The following is a 17173-nucleotide window of genomic DNA, read 5'->3' on the forward strand; positions in this document are numbered from 1 at the left end:
GTCATCTATGTTGCAGGATCTTTAATGACAAAAACCCTGTCATTAAAGGGACAAAAAAACCTGCAGACCAGGAGTCATCCCTACTAAAATGTGAGCAGGTACTGCCCGGAAAGGGAGGTCAGCTGAGGTAAATTAAACCTGGATTACAAGATGATTAATTTTAAGAATGCCACCCAGTGGCAAAAAAATCCCAATAGAAATGCAACTGCAGTGCAAACAACAGAAGTCTGAAGGACAAGTTAAAAAATTGGGAAGATGACACTTTATATTCTGTAAACCAATAATTTTTTATATACCAATAAACAAATATACAAAAGTAAAAAATTATACTTACTTTTGATTTTTTCCGTGCACACCAAACACAGATGAGTACAAGAACAATAAGGAATACCATGAAAATGCTGATCCCTGACACTAGAAGAGATAAAAGTACCTATGATTCAAAGCCATTAAGAAAAGAAAAAATCCCAACAAAACTACATTTCTGGTGGATAATTATGCAGCATAAAATGGTTATATGTAACACTAAAATCTAGGTCTTTATTTTTCCTACAAACAAAAATCTCATTCAAGTCTGAATTTGTATGAACCAAGCATATTTCAAATCATTAGAGCCAATAATATTTTGGCAGTGCAAAGCATGTGCTATATTCATTTCCAACCTTAGTAAACCAATAGTTACTGCTGCTCACAGTATTATTGGTGCTACAGACTTCACAGAAAAAAAAAGAAACCAACCCAATACTAATTATAGTAATAAGAAAGGAAATTACTATGGTTTAGTCTAGCAAAGTAATATTCTTATTATTCAAATCACCAGAGAAATACCACGATTTGCAATTGGGGAGCATCTTTAATATTCTTTTACAAAAACAGAGGTTTTCAGGCTAATGCAGGCAAGTTCATACATGGCTTTTGTTTTCTATAATGAATTGCGGAAAAAGAAGTTCAAAACTTAGGTAAGGAAAAAGGTTATGTAAGCAAAAGTATATGTATTGAAGGTGGCAACCTACCTAACAGAGCTGACAATGGTTCTCCTAAAGGAAAAAGAATGAAAATTAGAAACATGAGAAAACTGTACAACTATGAAGATAAAGCTGTTTCCTCTACCATTTTTTTTAAGTGATTACAAACCACTGAATTTAAAGCAAGAAGATAAGACCCTTAGCAGCATAAGTTTCCTACTTCTTTTTGCCTTTCTACCTTTTTCACAACAGGCTAACCATGAGCCATCAATGTGCCCTCATGGCCAAGAAGGCCAAAGGCATCCTGGGGTGCATTAGGAAGAGCGTAGCAAGCAGGCCAAGCGAGGTTATCCTCCCCCTCTGCAATGCACTAGTGAGGCCCCATCTGGAGTCCTGTGTCCAGTTCTGGGCTTCCCTCAAGAAAGAGAAGGAGAGACTGGAGAGAGTCCAGCGGAGGGCCATGAAGTCGACTGGGGAACTGGAGCCTTTCTCTTATGAGCAAAGGCTGGAAGACCTGGGTCTGTTTAACACAGAGAAGAGAAGACTGAGAGGGAATCTTATCAATGCTTATAAATTATCTAAAGGGTGGGCGCAAGAGGATGTTGTCAGAGTCTTTTCAGTTGTGTCCAGCGACAGAACAAGGGGCGATGGGCACAAACTGGAACATAGGGAGTTCCACCTTAACAAAATTCGGCTCTTCAGCTAGCAACCTTCTTCTAGCAGTTGCTTCAGAGATCACCACCACACAAAGCCTCACAACAATCAGAACTAAGACAGCATTATTGTTCTGAAACCCTGGCCTGTACCTATAAAGTTTCAGGCAGCTGGTAGCTATGTTTGTAAGAGCAAAGGTGGGGCTTGGGAAAGCAGTCACTTCATAAAGCCTTCAGAGGGATTAACAAGAGCAGGGTAACACTTGACACACACACAGGCACGGGGGCTGGTGACACTGCACAGACGGGCACCACAGAAAGGCTCAAGATGCTTAGCAGGTCTATGGGGCCTTTTTCTGCTATTACCTTCCCCATTAGTCTTCTCCCTTTAGCACAAAATACAAAGCCATCCACTGACATTGAACACTGTCTGGCATTTTGTACTAAATGACATATTTTCTTCTTCCTGGCAGACAATTATTTAGGCTGTGTTATTTGAGATGCTTGAAATACTCTTTGTGCTTCAGCTTCCAGCTCTGTAGAAACAGGGGGAAACCTGTTTAAGTCAATCACAGGGTTATCTAGATCCTAAATAGGTTTGTGTTTGACATTTTTTTAAGGGTTTTGGATTGAAAGATACATCACAAGATAAAAAACAGGGTAAAAATGTAACAGTGTATTCACAAGACTTACACGTGCGCACTGAGGGAAGAAATGACCCAGGAGGAAGCAATACATTAAAAAACAGACCTGATATATTTGTTGTTGTTTCTTGTTCAGGAGTTTCTGTGACTTCGTCGAGACTTTTGGGAAAATAATAAGCAAGCGATGGAGCTGTGATCTCTGTGATCTCTGCAGCTACATGCGTGTGAATACAGAGATATCCTAAAAAAAACCCCAAGCATACATAAATTGCTGGAATATGCCATAGCATTTGTTATTAAGGTTGTCTGATAATTTCAGTTATAAAATCCTGCTTTCAAATGCTCATAACCTGGACAATCTTGTCTAATGTCTTACATTTAGAATGTTTCCCTCCATATGCCTTTGCTATATGAACCTTTCAGTTGAAACTGTCAAGACATTTTTTTCAGAAAGTGTTTTGAAAAGGCAAGACAGACATTTACTCAGCTTTAAAAAATATTTTCACAGATACTCCCTCCTTGCATTGGAGTAAGACAATAAAATTCATAAAGAAGCAGCAGCAGTGCTATAGCCTTTACTAGATTTAGGCACTCCAAGAAAATTAGTAAAATCATTTTCATTTGCTTTAGTGGGACTTGATAAGATACAGCAGCTAAATTCACCTGGGATGTTTATTGACATTAACCCTCACTCCCACTTTTCCTCTTACCCTTTATGCTTCTCAGATGAGAAGCAATCACATTAAAGATGGTAACATTCATTAGCTTGCTTTAGTTAATCAAGGAAAACACCCTTTCCTTCACATTCCTCCTCAATTTCAATTGTAAATTAATGAAAAATTTAGGGAGGGGAGAAAGTTCTTTTCCCTGAACTTCTTCTGAAGGACAGGAATAGAGAAAAACTACACCCTTTGTTAACTTACTGTATAAGGAACATCCATTTAATGCTCCAGTCTCAGTTGTCACATGAGAACCAAGACAAAACCTCTTCAATGGAAGCAAATTTAGCCAGTCAAGTTCCAGGATATTCCACATGGGAAGTAATTGACTCTGAAACAGCACAAGGGCACAAAGCTGTGCCACGGGAGATCCTTGGACATACGAGTTAAAAAAAGTTAAGGCTGTCAAACATCTTACATAATTCTGGTTTCCCTTGAGCTCTCATTATCTATAACATTTTTGCTAGAATTGTAACATCATCTCCAGACATAAAGCCCACAGCTTCTCTGGAAGGGAGCAAACAGATGCACCCACGATGTTGCAATAAAAGCAAGCGGCTCCTACAGGCAGATGTTCTTTCCCAGATAACATGCTGCACTTGCTTGCAGTGGGTTCAAATTGCCCAGCAGTTAGGAGGAAAAATTGTCTCGTCACTTTGAAGCTTTGCTTCTGCCAAGAGAAGCACAGCTCTACAGAGGGGGCCTGATGACATATGTATTTCCATGAACTCCTTTGAAGGGAGATGGCATAAATTCTCAGCCAGGCTTGTGCTCTTGAGAGCAGGTGTACATTCACAGTAAGAAGATCCCCTAGCCAACCCCCTCCACCTCTTAGCACCTTACATTCTCCCTCTCTTGCTACTTTAGAGGGACAGAAGTGTAAAAAATATAGTGCCTTACGTCTTTACACCAGGCTAAGCCTTTTTTTTGAATCTTTCACAAGGAAAAAATATTCTAGGGAAAACTTATGAAACTGATAGAATTTTAGACTGATTGTAACTGCCAGATAGAAAATCCTTTCATTATTTTCTCACATGAGACACAAATTATGGGAGGGACCCCTGTTATATCACACCTAGCCACAAATTCTGAGTGTTAAACACGAGCATTTTCTTTAGACAGAAATGACATAAGGGGTTGGGGTTCTGCCAGTCCTAATAATACAAATGGTGCAGCTGGGAAGAAGTTCATGAAACTTGCAGAGGAGACACCACCCCTTCTCACTTCTACTTAGTAAATTTAAAAGTCTTTGGGGGATGATTACAACGAATTGGCACTTATTAGAAAATAGCCTGGAATCATTCATTTTTTTCCTTTCTTTACAGCATCACTGAGATAGTTCCACAGTACCTGTAACTAACAGTGTTGACAAAAACTGGGATGAGTTGTATGTGTTGTTATTTCTCTAGTTTTAATATTGACTGTCAGAATATGGATTGTTATTAACATTTATTTTTGTAGCTCATTAATGAATCTAAGATTACTGATATTGCAAGAAGTCTTCCCTTTTACAGGCACCTGTGTCTTTCTGTCCCTGCAGGGGATTTCTTTAAAAAGAAACAACCTAACGTATTCTTGAAGTTCTGTTATTTGGGCTGTTACTGATATTTATATGATAAAATAGCTGTATGCATTTTATGTGAGTTATACCTTGCTAGTAGAGATACAACTAAAGTAATCATACACATGGTTTAAAATAATAATGCATAGAGAAAACACCTTCAATGATTGTACAACAATTTACAGATCAAGTCACATGAATTAACATTTAGATTACCTTAGGGATAACTTCAAAAAGCAGTTACAAGTATTGAAGAGAAAGTAATAGCTAAGAAAACAAATATAAAGAAATGTTCACTCACCTGCAAACAACAGAATGAAGAGAGGTATTCTCTTCTGCATCTTCCGTTTTTCCTTTTGTATCTGAAACAGCAATAATGACAAAAAAGAAACTTGAAAAATCCCCAGGTCACCGTCCTCGCAGCAAAGAAGCTGTGGTTGTTACCCCCTGAGGCAGCAGACCTCAAGAGCCCAACCCTGCTGCACTTATCATTTCCTAAGCTGCTTATTGGCACAATCAGACTCTTTCTGAAACAGCTGTTACAAGGGCTTTGATACCACAGAGGCTCTGTAACTCCAGGAAATTTGGGTGGAATTTACTTACTACCAAGTGTACTGTGCAGGCAGCACAAATACGATGAAACCAACAGTTAAATGACAAGTTCTATTCATATATAAAACAAATTCTGAGCTGCGCTTTTATGAAAACACTGTAGTTGTGATGAGGACATTCTCATGTCACACCTACAGAGACACTTTGTGTAGATCTCAAACTCTTTGTATGTGAGGAAAACATGTCCTTTCAGAGGTGGAAATACCTGGACACTTGGAAGTGAAATGCCTGTTGATCACAAAAGACAAACATCTTCTTTTGTATGGATCATAATATAACCCTAAATATTCAGCGCACCATAAAAATAATTATTCAAAGCACAAACATTGACAGCCTGTAAATTGTAATGATTAGTCACATACCTCGTTGTTTAGGATTATTTAAAGAAACAGCATTACAGCTTCCATACTTGCTCCCAAGTGCATTTCAAAAGTCTTGGTTGATGTTCCAGGCAGTCTGATAATTCAAATAAAAAGGAAATAAATTTGTCAAGCAGAAGAAGTCTTCTTGGCAAACTATCAACACGCTGTCAAACATCTCACCCTCTTTCCTGCTGAGGCTATTTCTTTCAAAGCACACAATAGCATGACATGGAATATTTCTGTTTCATGGATTCATGCCCTGTGCTACAACTCATTGTGAGCAGGCTTCGCCTGGATCTTCCTCAGCCATGAACCTCCACACATGAAAAACATAACAGTGACGATTTCCAGGAGTGACAAGTCGCAGTCTCACGGATATTAAAAAAAACCCCCACAACGGTTTACAGTCTCCCTAGATGAATAAATTGCCAAACGGCACTAAAACCAAGCAAAGAGGAGAAATAAGCATTTGGATAGGCACCTCCATTCCAAATGGCAGCACGATGTTTGCAACAAATTCACATTAACATTTTTTTTCAGTGTACACATCCTTATCTTTTCTTCTGAACACTTCTTTATCGGGTCACAGCAGACCTTCACGGTAAGAAATGCTGGCACAGAGTTTTCTGCCTTCCAAGCCTAAAGCACACCAAAAAGCTTCCCTTAGGCCACTGGAGGAGCTGCGTAACCCCTAAAGGTCAGCTCTGCATTGGTGGTGCTTCTGTTTCCCCTGGCTTAAACTGCAAAACTCTCAAGCCCACTGTTACTTGACAAAAATGTCACAATATTGAAAAAATTTCTTTCCAAAGTACCAAAAAACCCAGAGAACCCTCATGTACGCAACCTGACTTACTGGGGACTACCAATCCTTATCATTTCATCATCTTTCCTAAATTACTGCCAGGCACATAAGGACTTTCAGAAGGAAGGACTAGGGGTGAAGCAATTTACAAAGGAGAGATGCTTCCATCGCTTTACAAAATCAAAGGTTTAAAGGAGAAATATGTTTCATTATTTAGGATGACTGCACATTGTACCAAATGTGTATCCCATAAACACCAGGCCTACAAGCTCAGCTACATTTTGCTGAAGGATGCAAGTTCTACAGTGTTACAAAAGAGGAGGAAAGATATATACATATATGAGTGTGTATACATGTTTTTTGTAACTACTTTCTCTTACACACTGGCTTTGGAAAGTTCAGTTTCAAATAAATTTTGCCAGTTAGATGGCCAGGTAATTATATAGTTGGTGGCTACTGAATCTTCATTTCTTCTCATACTTAGCAGCAAGTAACTAGATGTTATGCCACAGCTACATGCCCTTTCCTTATTAGCTCCTCTACTAAGTTTTAAGATTTGCTTTCTTTGCTCCTCCTAGAATTGTTTGGGAAAAAATCCTACAATGTATTTTTGTGAGAATATTCCGATCGTGAAACAGTTTGGGGGATGGTTCATTTCTGATAATTTTTTGATAGAAAACCATTGAATTTCTGCCTCCCTACGAAGCTGTGCTCCCAGAGTTTGCCACTTCATGACAGACATACACATGGATTCTTCTGGACATGGTTCTGCACAGAAGTCAGGCTCATAAGCAGCCTTACGATAGGTAGCCCCACAGCCAGGATTTTTAGAGTTCCAGGTGTATTATAGGCAAGAAACAAGTTAGAAGTTTTAACTGAGAAGGCATATGTGCCAGATTTCCATCCCTTTGTCATCTGGAGGCTGATGTGAGCCTTGAAATCCTGGGACCTGCAGCTCAGCAATACTGTACACTTGGATTTGCGACACTTCACATTTAAAAACCAAAACAAAGAAAGGTGCTTAAACTGAAGTCATGCATCTCTGAAATCAAACAGGACATAAAACCTAAGGCAAATCAAACTGAATTGTCTTGTTTTGTACAGGCTATTTATACGTTATTTGGCCATGTGTGCCAAATTTTATTTATTCTCAAATGAAATCATAGAAACAATACTTAATCTAATGGACAATTATTTTGATTTCAAAAGTGGGCAGTGGTTATTATGGGTTGTCTGTCTAAAAAAATACTTGACGGACACCATATGATTCTACATTGTCTACCAGAATACTCACTGCTGTGCTGTGGGCACTGTACAGATGCTTGACCAGGAATTAATACTTGCTTAAGAAATGCTTGACCCTCACATTTCTGACTCTACATAGCAGACACACAGTCTATAGTCATCTGGATTCAGGCACAGCTGCCTGAATGAGTGTTTAGGACTCATTAGAACCGATCCCAGGCCAGTGAGTTCAGATTCAACTGTAATTCTATTCTCATGTGCAGAGATTAAGTACTGAGAGACAGGCTTTTAATGAATTTTCCTTTCTCCCTTGCATGGAATGCGAGTCTCCCTTGAAGGCAGCATCATTTACAGATCTTCCCCACAGAAAAGCAACAGCCAAGATGTCAGTGGAATTGTCATTGACTGGTTATTGACAGCTGAAGAACAGATGATATTTTCTTCTAGTGTGATTTTGTGATCTTGATCCTTCTTTCAGTTCCTCCATCTCTCTTAAAGCCCGTATTCTGAATAGAATGCTCTTAATCTTCACACCTGTGAATCTCTCTAAATGCAGTGTCCTGCATTTCTGAAATCTGCTGTCGTTCTCATTGTTAGGAAGAAAGTCAAGAGTGAATCCAGTCTTCTAATTTTAAAAAGTGCCACAGCAGCAAGAGATGCACTGTATGACAGACAACAATGGTTTAAGGTACAAAGTGAAAGTGGCAGAGAAAATTCAGAAAGCCAGCTGTACACAACTTTGCTGAAACTGCAAAAGTAAAAAGCATTTTATCAGTGTAGTTCTCCCTAATAAGTTCTCCCTAATATCTGGAGCCTTTCTCCAGTCCTTCCCAACTCAATATTCTCATTTGCAGTCATTTTCTTGTCACACACATTCAAATATAGGCACCTCAAGATTCCTGAAGTAACAGCAAATACATATAGATGCAACAGAGAAATAATTAATCAAGAAAATAGACCATATCCTTGGTGGCAGCGAAGTCTCATCACCCTGAAGTGATGCAGGTGAATGCAGGCCACTAGGTGAATGTATGATTGAGCTAAGGTAAGGCATGGAAGAACTCAAACTGATACACTTAACAGAAGTACATTAACCATCAGTAACATCTGCAGTGGTTGATATGTTGCTAGCACGTGCAATCCTGCCCTGGAGGAAATGATCAGCCATTAATATCGGTGGAGTTGAATTAGCTACTGCCTCTGAGGAACTGAAATGTAAAACGTCAGAGTACCATCATGTATGAAGAACAAAACCCAATGAAGCATAGTATCTTACTTCTATAAAAGTTGCTCCTTTTCTTTCTACAGCCTACAGAAGACATTCTGTTTAAAACAAAAGAAAAACTGCTAGCTCCATGGGACAGAAAGCTTGTCTCCAAATTTGTGCATGAAACTGGCTTCTATATACTACAAAAAATCAACTGTCTTTGGTAATAAATATTCCTGGCAACAAGTACTGGAGAATAGTATGAAATTATCCTTTTGGAGTAACTTACAAAATATCTAAAGAGTTAAATATGTTTCCAGTGACTTCAGTGTCATGTGATCGTTCAATGTCAGCATTTAAAAAACATACAGCTTGAAGTTCTAAAATTCTGGATTTTTGCAAACTAATATTGCCAACAGGGAAGTCCAAGCTGTAAGCTGAAAACCACTCTTTTATTTGCTCTGTACCTCATGGTAATGCTATTTTATGTCAAAACAAATCAGTGTATGATTCTTTCCATCTTCTAAGCAGACCTTTTAGAGTTAATTTTAAAAATAAGAATTCACTAGGAAGCACTCACATGACTACATGACTCAGTGTTACCAGCACTTCTTTGTATCCTATATAGGAGGTTAGGTTCTACTTACAGAATTTAGGTTCTGCTTACAGAATTTGTTTTTTACTATTTTCAGTGATGCAGAACCCTCTATATATTTAGAAACTTTTGAAGTATCACATGATTGCAAATAGCAGGTTTTGCATCATGTGCAACCCATTGATTTTCACATCTGCACTACTGTATGTGGCTGGAAGCTGTGAATGAAGCAAAATAGAAGACAGGAATAGACAGAAAATTATGACTGGGAAAAATAATAACCATTAAATGAGAAACTAACGATCTACTTGCAAGACAACTTTTGTTTACCTATAAAACAATAAGTGGCATAGCTCCTAAACCAACAGAATTTTGAAACAAGATATTTCATAGAATCATAGAATCATAGAACAACCAGGTTGGAAGAGACCCACCGGATCATCGAGTCCAACCATTCCATTTCCTATAAGGTGACTCAAAATCTTTGCTGCTGCATGCAAAGGAAAACACACTGTAGCCTAATTGTCTCTTTTTCTGGTCCTTACGCATTTATACATGTACAGCCACACTTCTTTTTCCAGGCAAAGCTAAGGAGAAGCTATGGGGATATCCCCGCTGACTACTTCTCACTGAGGAATCAGGGCTTATCCCCCTGAAGAATGAGCTGCCAGGATCCCTCTCTTGCAGGTTTTCATGGAGCCAGTTGCCATTTGTTGCTGACTTGTACAGTCCTCTTGTTACACAAATGCCATCGCCGACAACTGAGATAACTGAACAGAGCAGACTTCTTGAATCTCGGTGGTTAATGAAGAACATGGTTGTCACATGTGGAAAAAATTTTGCCTAGTCTGATTCACAGTGACTTACTGGTAGGCTCTCTCTCTCGAAAATTTATGCGGCGCCCAGAGGATGTAGGAAGTGGAGGTAAGTAGTTCATTCCAGTTCCTGCTTACCTTGGCATAACTACTGATACCACACAAGAAGTCTCAGTATTGTGGACAGCAAGCAGAAACGACTGTCTTCCACCTCATATTTGGAGAACTTCAAAATTCACCTTATTATCTTTGCCTTTTGAATGAAATGTAGCGTGATGGCCTTTTACACCCACTCCTTGTCCCAGCTGTCTGTATCAGGGCACCAGGTGCTGTTTAATTTGAAGAAACTGTTCTCTTTATACTAGAAACTCCAGACATATATAACAAAAAATTTGTGTCTCGAAGCATTTTTAGTTTCGTATAGGGCTGTCCAGTTTCTCCTGCCTCCCGAAACTATGGATTTCCCTTATCACCTACAGGAATAGAGGAGGCTGACCTGTATATGGAATTAAAGTCCCTCAAAGTTATTCCACAAAATGATCCCGATTATTGAGGAAGGATCTTTCACAGGCCTGGTGAAAAACTAACCCCTAAACCAGATGGAAGTTTGCCTCCTGTAGGAACAGCTTTCATACTCCTGCTTGCAGGTTTATTTTACAGCAGCATAGTCTTTCATTCACAGACTGCAGGTAGTAGTTTGAATTCAGCAGAAGTTGCTGAAGTGAGAGACTGTCAGCTATGTATTTTTTCACAAATGAGCACTTTGCTCAGGAACTATAAAATGTTTCATCCTTTCTGCATTTTGTAATGGAGAATAACATTGAGCCCCTTGTGTTTTAGTTCCCTTGATCTATTGACCACACATTTTAAGGAGAGGCTGACAGATAGCATGTCAGTTATTTTCAGAAATCTGTCTCTGTCGAATTCAGAAATCCCAAGAAAATAAACGAAGTGCAGGATTATAAATACATGTGAAATCAGAGCTGTCATCACCCTCAAGGATTTTCCATTGTGCCTGCTGCTCTATTTTTAAGCTAAGATTTCCCAGATGTTTAGTAGGAATGTTTAGAGAGTAAAGCATTTCATTTTGCTGATGGCTGCAATGTTATTAAATTTAACCTATTCAAAATCAGGGATTTGTGCCTGATTTGTTTTTCTCAATTGTGTAAGTGGAATACAATTAATAAAATCAAAGTTTAGTAAACCTATGTAGTTCTTGATGGCTTGAAAGCTGTTGTTCCAAAATTTCAGGTACACTTAGGTTTTCAGAAGAATATAATGTGACAGACACTCCCCTAAAAGGATGCTCCTCATGTGAGCTCACCTTGGTCTTCAGAGGCCAGCACTAGAACTGTATTGCACTGAGCCATAGAGGGGCAGAGCAGCAATTACACCCTGCATCGTGCTCCATCTGCTAACCAGTGGTTCACTGAATGCAGCTCAGACAAGATTGATGTAAATTACAAAATTTAATTGTGATTTAAAATAAGAAGAAAGATGTTTTATCTATAATGTTTATCTTATTTTACCTCACTAATTGATATAACTGAATACCTCCATCTTTCTGGTAAAGCAGGAGGATAACTATATACTTTAATGTAAGTAATTTGAAGGTAATTTTAATTAAGTAAAATTTAAGTAATTTTAGTGTAAGTAGTTTGAACATACTTACTTAGAAACCCAACTTTTATGCTGGTCAAAAATGCCATCTAACCCATTTCCTATGTGCCCTAAAATGGTTCATTTTGGCTTGCTTTTTTTGCCAAACTGCACTTGGAAGGAAATTGGATTCACACTGAAAGCATATAAAAGTTCTAGAAGTAGTAGAACTTATACCCTTACACTTGTAATGAGTTGTCTTGTGACTTTTACTCTCATTCTTGCCTAGCCTATGGATGATCCAGTCACTAACATAATTTTAAATGCAGGAAATATCTCCTCTGAATCCTCAGAAGAGGCTGCTATTGTCAAAATAGGGAGAAGGTACCCACAGGCTCCAGGTGTTTGAACAGTGATGCTCCCACAAGGACAGTGCTTTGGCTTTCTTTAAAACATCAGTAGTGCACATTTACTACCTGAATACTATTTGTTCTGCATAACTTTTTTTTTTTTTTACGTTTATAAAAGTGACTTATCCCTCAAGCTAAGTTCCCAAGCTTCAGATTCAGCTGTATGTGGCTGCAAGGTATGACATGGGACATATGGCAGATACCTGCCTTCTAGTGTATTAGGGTACTGTTAGACATGGTAAATGGCACTACATATGGTGGGCAACAGAATCAACCCCCTACAGGAAGCTTTGTAATAAACTGCTGTAAGAATAAGCAAGAGAATCTACTATGATGGATCAATAATCCTCAAATTTGTTTTTCCACAGACACTTCTGAAAAACAGGGGCAGATGCAGTTTTCACCCTCATTGGGTTATAGCAGGCATGACAGACAAATTTGTGTATTACAAGCAGGGATGCTGAACAGACTCTCAGGGGCAAAGGGGCTAACTACGACAATGTGCTTCCCTTTCTGTGACACACGAATCAGTATACTCTGGGAGTAAGTTGATCCCCTACACTGCTTCTGAAATTGTGTCTCTTTTGTTCCTTGGGCAGTGAGTGCAGCACTTAGGATCACTACCACCTTACAGACCCTAGTCAGAGGATCACTGCTAGACAGCTTACATGATAACAGGATAAAAATGTTTACTTTAAGAATGTTCTGCTCATATTTGAATTAAGATTCAAGCTGTTTCCTAGGTCTTCATTAAAATAAAAACGTTTCCCTGTTCCAAAGCTCTGCTGAACTTTGTATATAGGCAGCTACTGTAATTTACTGTCCTGTTAAGTTCTTATTTAAGCTGCAGAAAGCTTAAAAGGTTGTAGCTAGGTGGCTTGTGTTCACTGCCCACAGTCATCAAATTACGTCAGAAATGAAGTCATGTAATTGACTTTGCCACCCAACATACGGATTTTAGGATTGCACTTATGTCTCTCTGTGTGTAAGTGGATTTGGCATGGTTTATATTACAGAGAAGACTAGCTTCTGTACACACCTCCTTTTCTTCCCACACTCTCTTTTTCTCTCTCTCCCACATACAGACATACATATGCTTTTACTCAAGAGATGTTCAATAATAAGAATGCTAAAGTTCTTTGACCCTAGGCCATTAGCTGTCTCAGGACAGACCCAATAACCAATTGAAAACGCAAAGATTTTAGGCATCTGATCCCTGCAGAAAATACTAGAATTCTGCAGAAGTTGTCTGTGCAGTGAGGAGTGAGATAAAGGCAAGTCGGAATGGCAACCTACAGAGCCTGCATGCTGACCTGTGTGCTGCTGTCTCATAGGAAACGTCAGTTCTGCAGCAGCACTGGCTGCATGCAATGTTGCAACACCGAGCCTCTCCGTAGCTCAGACACTTGACATAATGCTGCAGGAAAATGCCTTCATTCATCCAGGAATTTCAACTTAGAATCCATCTCAGGATCCTCCTCTTTTAAAATGTAATCAGAGAAGAAGGCAGCTGCCCACCTCCTCTGTAACAGATTACATTTCAGAGCACTCAGAGATCTAATTCCTTTCTCACTATGAGAAAACTCAAGTCCACATTGCCAGTGTCCTTTACGGATCTGAGATTGAAAGCCCTGCTGGCAGCATAGCTGCTGTACCTTATCTTGCTTCTGTCACATCATCTATCTACAAAGTATTAACGGATGCATTCAGCTATTGCTGTCTCTATGCAGCAGCAGAGTGGCGCAGCGGAAGCGTGCTGGGCCCATAACCCAGAGGTCGATGGATCGAAACCATCCTCTGCTAGTCCCTTTATTTGTTACCAGGAAAGATTACAGTGCGGTTCATCTTGAATGCACTCCCCAGGCACATGCAGGTCAACGGCACATAAAGGGCAGGTCCTGTTTGACCAACCTGGTCTCCTTTTATGACCAGGTGACCTGCTTAGTGGATGAGGAGAGGCTGAGGATGTTGTCTAACTGGTTTTCAATAAAGCCTTTGACACTGTCCCAGACAGTTGCGGTGAACAAGCTAAATCCAGGCAGCGGCTGGTGACAAGTGGTGTTCTTCAGTGTTGGGGTCAGTCTTATTTGATATTTTTATCTATGATCTGGATGAGGGGATTGAGTGCTCCCTCAGTACGTTTGCAAATGACACAAATAGGACAGGAATGCTGATCCGCTTGAGGGCAGGAAGGCTCTGCAGAGGGACCTGGACAGGCTGGTTCAACAAAGCAAAGTGATGGGTTTTGTACTTAGGCCACGACAACCCCATGGAGTGCTACAGGCTTGGGGATGAATGGCTGGAAAGCTGCCTGGCAGAAAAGAACCTGGGGGTGTTGGTTGACAGCTGGCTGAGCATGAGCCAGCATTGTGCCCAGGTGGCCAAGAAGGCAAACAGCATCCTGGCTTCTATCAGAAATGGTGTGGCCAGCAGGACTAGGGAAGTGATTGTGCCCCTGTACTTGGCACTGGTGAGGCCACACCCTGAATACCGTGTTCAGTTTTGGGCCATCAGTACAGGAAAGACACTGAGCTGCTGGAGCATGTCTAGAGGAGGGCAAAAAAGCTAGAGAAGGGTCTGGAGAACAAGTCTTACGAGGAGCAGCTGAGAGAACTATGATTATTTAGCCTGGAGAAGAGGAGGCCAAGGGGAGACCATATCGCTTCCTACAGCTACCTGAAAGGAGGTTGTAACAACATGGGCTTTGGTCTCTTCTCCCACGTAACAGGTGATAGGATGAGAGGAAATGTCTTCAACTGACAGGGGGGTTTAGACTGGATATTAGAAAAAAATTCTTTACTGAAAGAGCAGTCAGACATTGGGACAGGCTGCCCAGGGAAGTGGTGGATTCTCCTTCCCTGGAGGTATTCAAAAAAACTGCAGACGTGGCACTTTGGGACATGGTTTAGTAGGCACGGTGGTGTTGGGGTGACAGTTGGACTTAGAGGTCTTTTCCAACCCCAATAATTCTGATTCTATTTAATTTTCAAGTACTTCCCTTTAGTATGCTTCTCTCGGAGCACAGTTTAATACAGTTTTGATAACACTGTTAAACCTGTTATTTGCACATCACAAAGTTAATATTAGCCAAAGAAATTTTCTCAATTTCTCATTATTTATAGTTTGAGTTGATGTACAGAGATCCACTTCAGAGGAGATATGCATACATCCTTTAGAAGTTAGATCTACCAAGGCAGTTTGCCTAAGTGACATTGAGTGCCTGGATCTTTGTAGCTGCCGATCGCTTCCATAGATGACAAGTTAGCTGTGAAATTCAAAACTGCTTTGTAGTTTCATCTCCATTCAAAAATACTGTTATGAAGGAAATAGATGATACACATTTTCTTATCTTTATATTTTCCCATAGGAACGAGCAGCCTGATCTCATGTCAGTGTGCTATAGCAAAAGAAATGTCATAATAACTAGAATCTCAAATTTCTGAATCATTTCATTCTTTGAGTAAGCACCTAGGCATCCTATTTACTCAGCTAAATTCCAATGGGCTAATAACATCACCTACTTAAGCCTCATGCATAGCTTAGAGATCATCTTGAGCCTTTGCATGGTAGTCTGTGCTGGCTGGAGCATGACATTTCCAGTGTAGGTTTGGTTCCTTTTCACAGAGTGAGGAAGCAACAAATCCCTGAAACAGAGGATCCAAATGTAAATATTCTTGCACAGTGTTCATTCTTTACAAATAAGTAATTTTCTATAGTCTTACAATTAGCATAAATATAATACACTAAGTTTCTATACTATTAATCTGCATTTAAAATATTGCAAACTGAAAGCCCCTGGCAGAGTTTTTAGCATTGAAGAAAAGAAATTTGTATTTCATGTTCTTGCAAAGAAATGCTTTGGGGAGACTTTGAATACCTGTTCTCCTCCTTGGGCACTAGAGGTCACCAGTGGTATAGACACGGGGAAAGGGGTCTGTTTTATGATCTTCACAGCACAGACCGAGGCCCCAATCCATCTCTTGTGACCTTCATTTAAGTTGTTACTGTAAGTCTTTTGGCACCTCTATTTTTTGGAAGAGGGAGAAGATTAAACTATTTCTTTCAAGCACGATATGTCTCAGATGTATAGCTGTGTATCTATTTGAAAGGGATGGGTGTCTCCTGAAAACATGATTTATTCGTCCCTCTGATACTTGAGAGTTCCTTGGCTGATACCTGCTGTATTTGAGCTCTGAGTAATGTTGTTGAGACAGAACCACAGAACACCCAGCAGAAACACATGTTGTTTCAAACGAAACAGCATGGCCCATTTCAAGAAAGAAACAGTGCTCCTTTACTGGTTCCATGTGTGGCGTGTGAAGGGTTCACTGAAGCAGAACGTTCAAGAACACCAGTTGCGTTTTTTGACTAAGAGACCACACCATCTTTTAATACATTCAGGACTTTCCATTTCTGTGAGTGATGCTTATAACAAAATAGCCCAAGTCCTCTTGCATGTGAAGAGGCTCAGAAATGCTTAGAAATCTGTGCTATAGCACAGCCATTCCTTAAAGAAAATGTATCCAAGCTTTTACCCTCCAAAAAAATGGAAATCTGCTTAAGCTTTTCTTTTTATCAGATCAGGATTTAAATTTAACAACCTTCATGTTTATACACACTATCAGCTATTTATATAATGCATGATACTAATATAATCCTAAATAAGAAGCAATTTTTTTAGCAGTGATTCATTTTATAGAGGCATTGAACTGGTACAGTGCAATAAACATATTGCTGCAATTATAGAGACTGACTCTAACCAGTGCTACCTAACAGAAAGTCTCCCTGGTGTGTCGAAAGTTATTCCCATGTAAAACATCAACTTAAAGATTGCTTTGTCAAAGGATTTCATAAGATTTTGGATATTAAACATTCACAGATTGAAATTTTGATGAAAAGTCTATCGAAACTTTATAAACTCTGAAGCCTGCAGTAAGTAGCAATAACACACAGGCTTTTTTCATGCTTGCTTTCTTCACCTAAG

At 39.5% G+C, this 17173-nt stretch overlaps 1 non-coding gene across 1 annotated transcript; it reads left to right on the forward strand.

Annotated features, from left to right (window-relative positions):
• Nucleotides 1-13920: 13920 nt before the first annotated feature.
• On the forward strand, nucleotides 13921-13992 carry TRNAM-CAU (transfer RNA methionine (anticodon CAU)). The gene has a single exon. It is a non-coding gene; the product is annotated as a tRNA-Met (tRNA).
• The last annotated feature ends 3181 nt before the right edge of the window (nucleotides 13993-17173 follow it).

This window comes from Phaenicophaeus curvirostris, chromosome 4 (assembly GCF_032191515.1).
Source record: "Phaenicophaeus curvirostris isolate KB17595 chromosome 4, BPBGC_Pcur_1.0, whole genome shotgun sequence".
In the NCBI taxonomy this organism is placed as follows: Eukaryota; Metazoa; Chordata; class Aves; order Cuculiformes; family Cuculidae; genus Phaenicophaeus; species Phaenicophaeus curvirostris.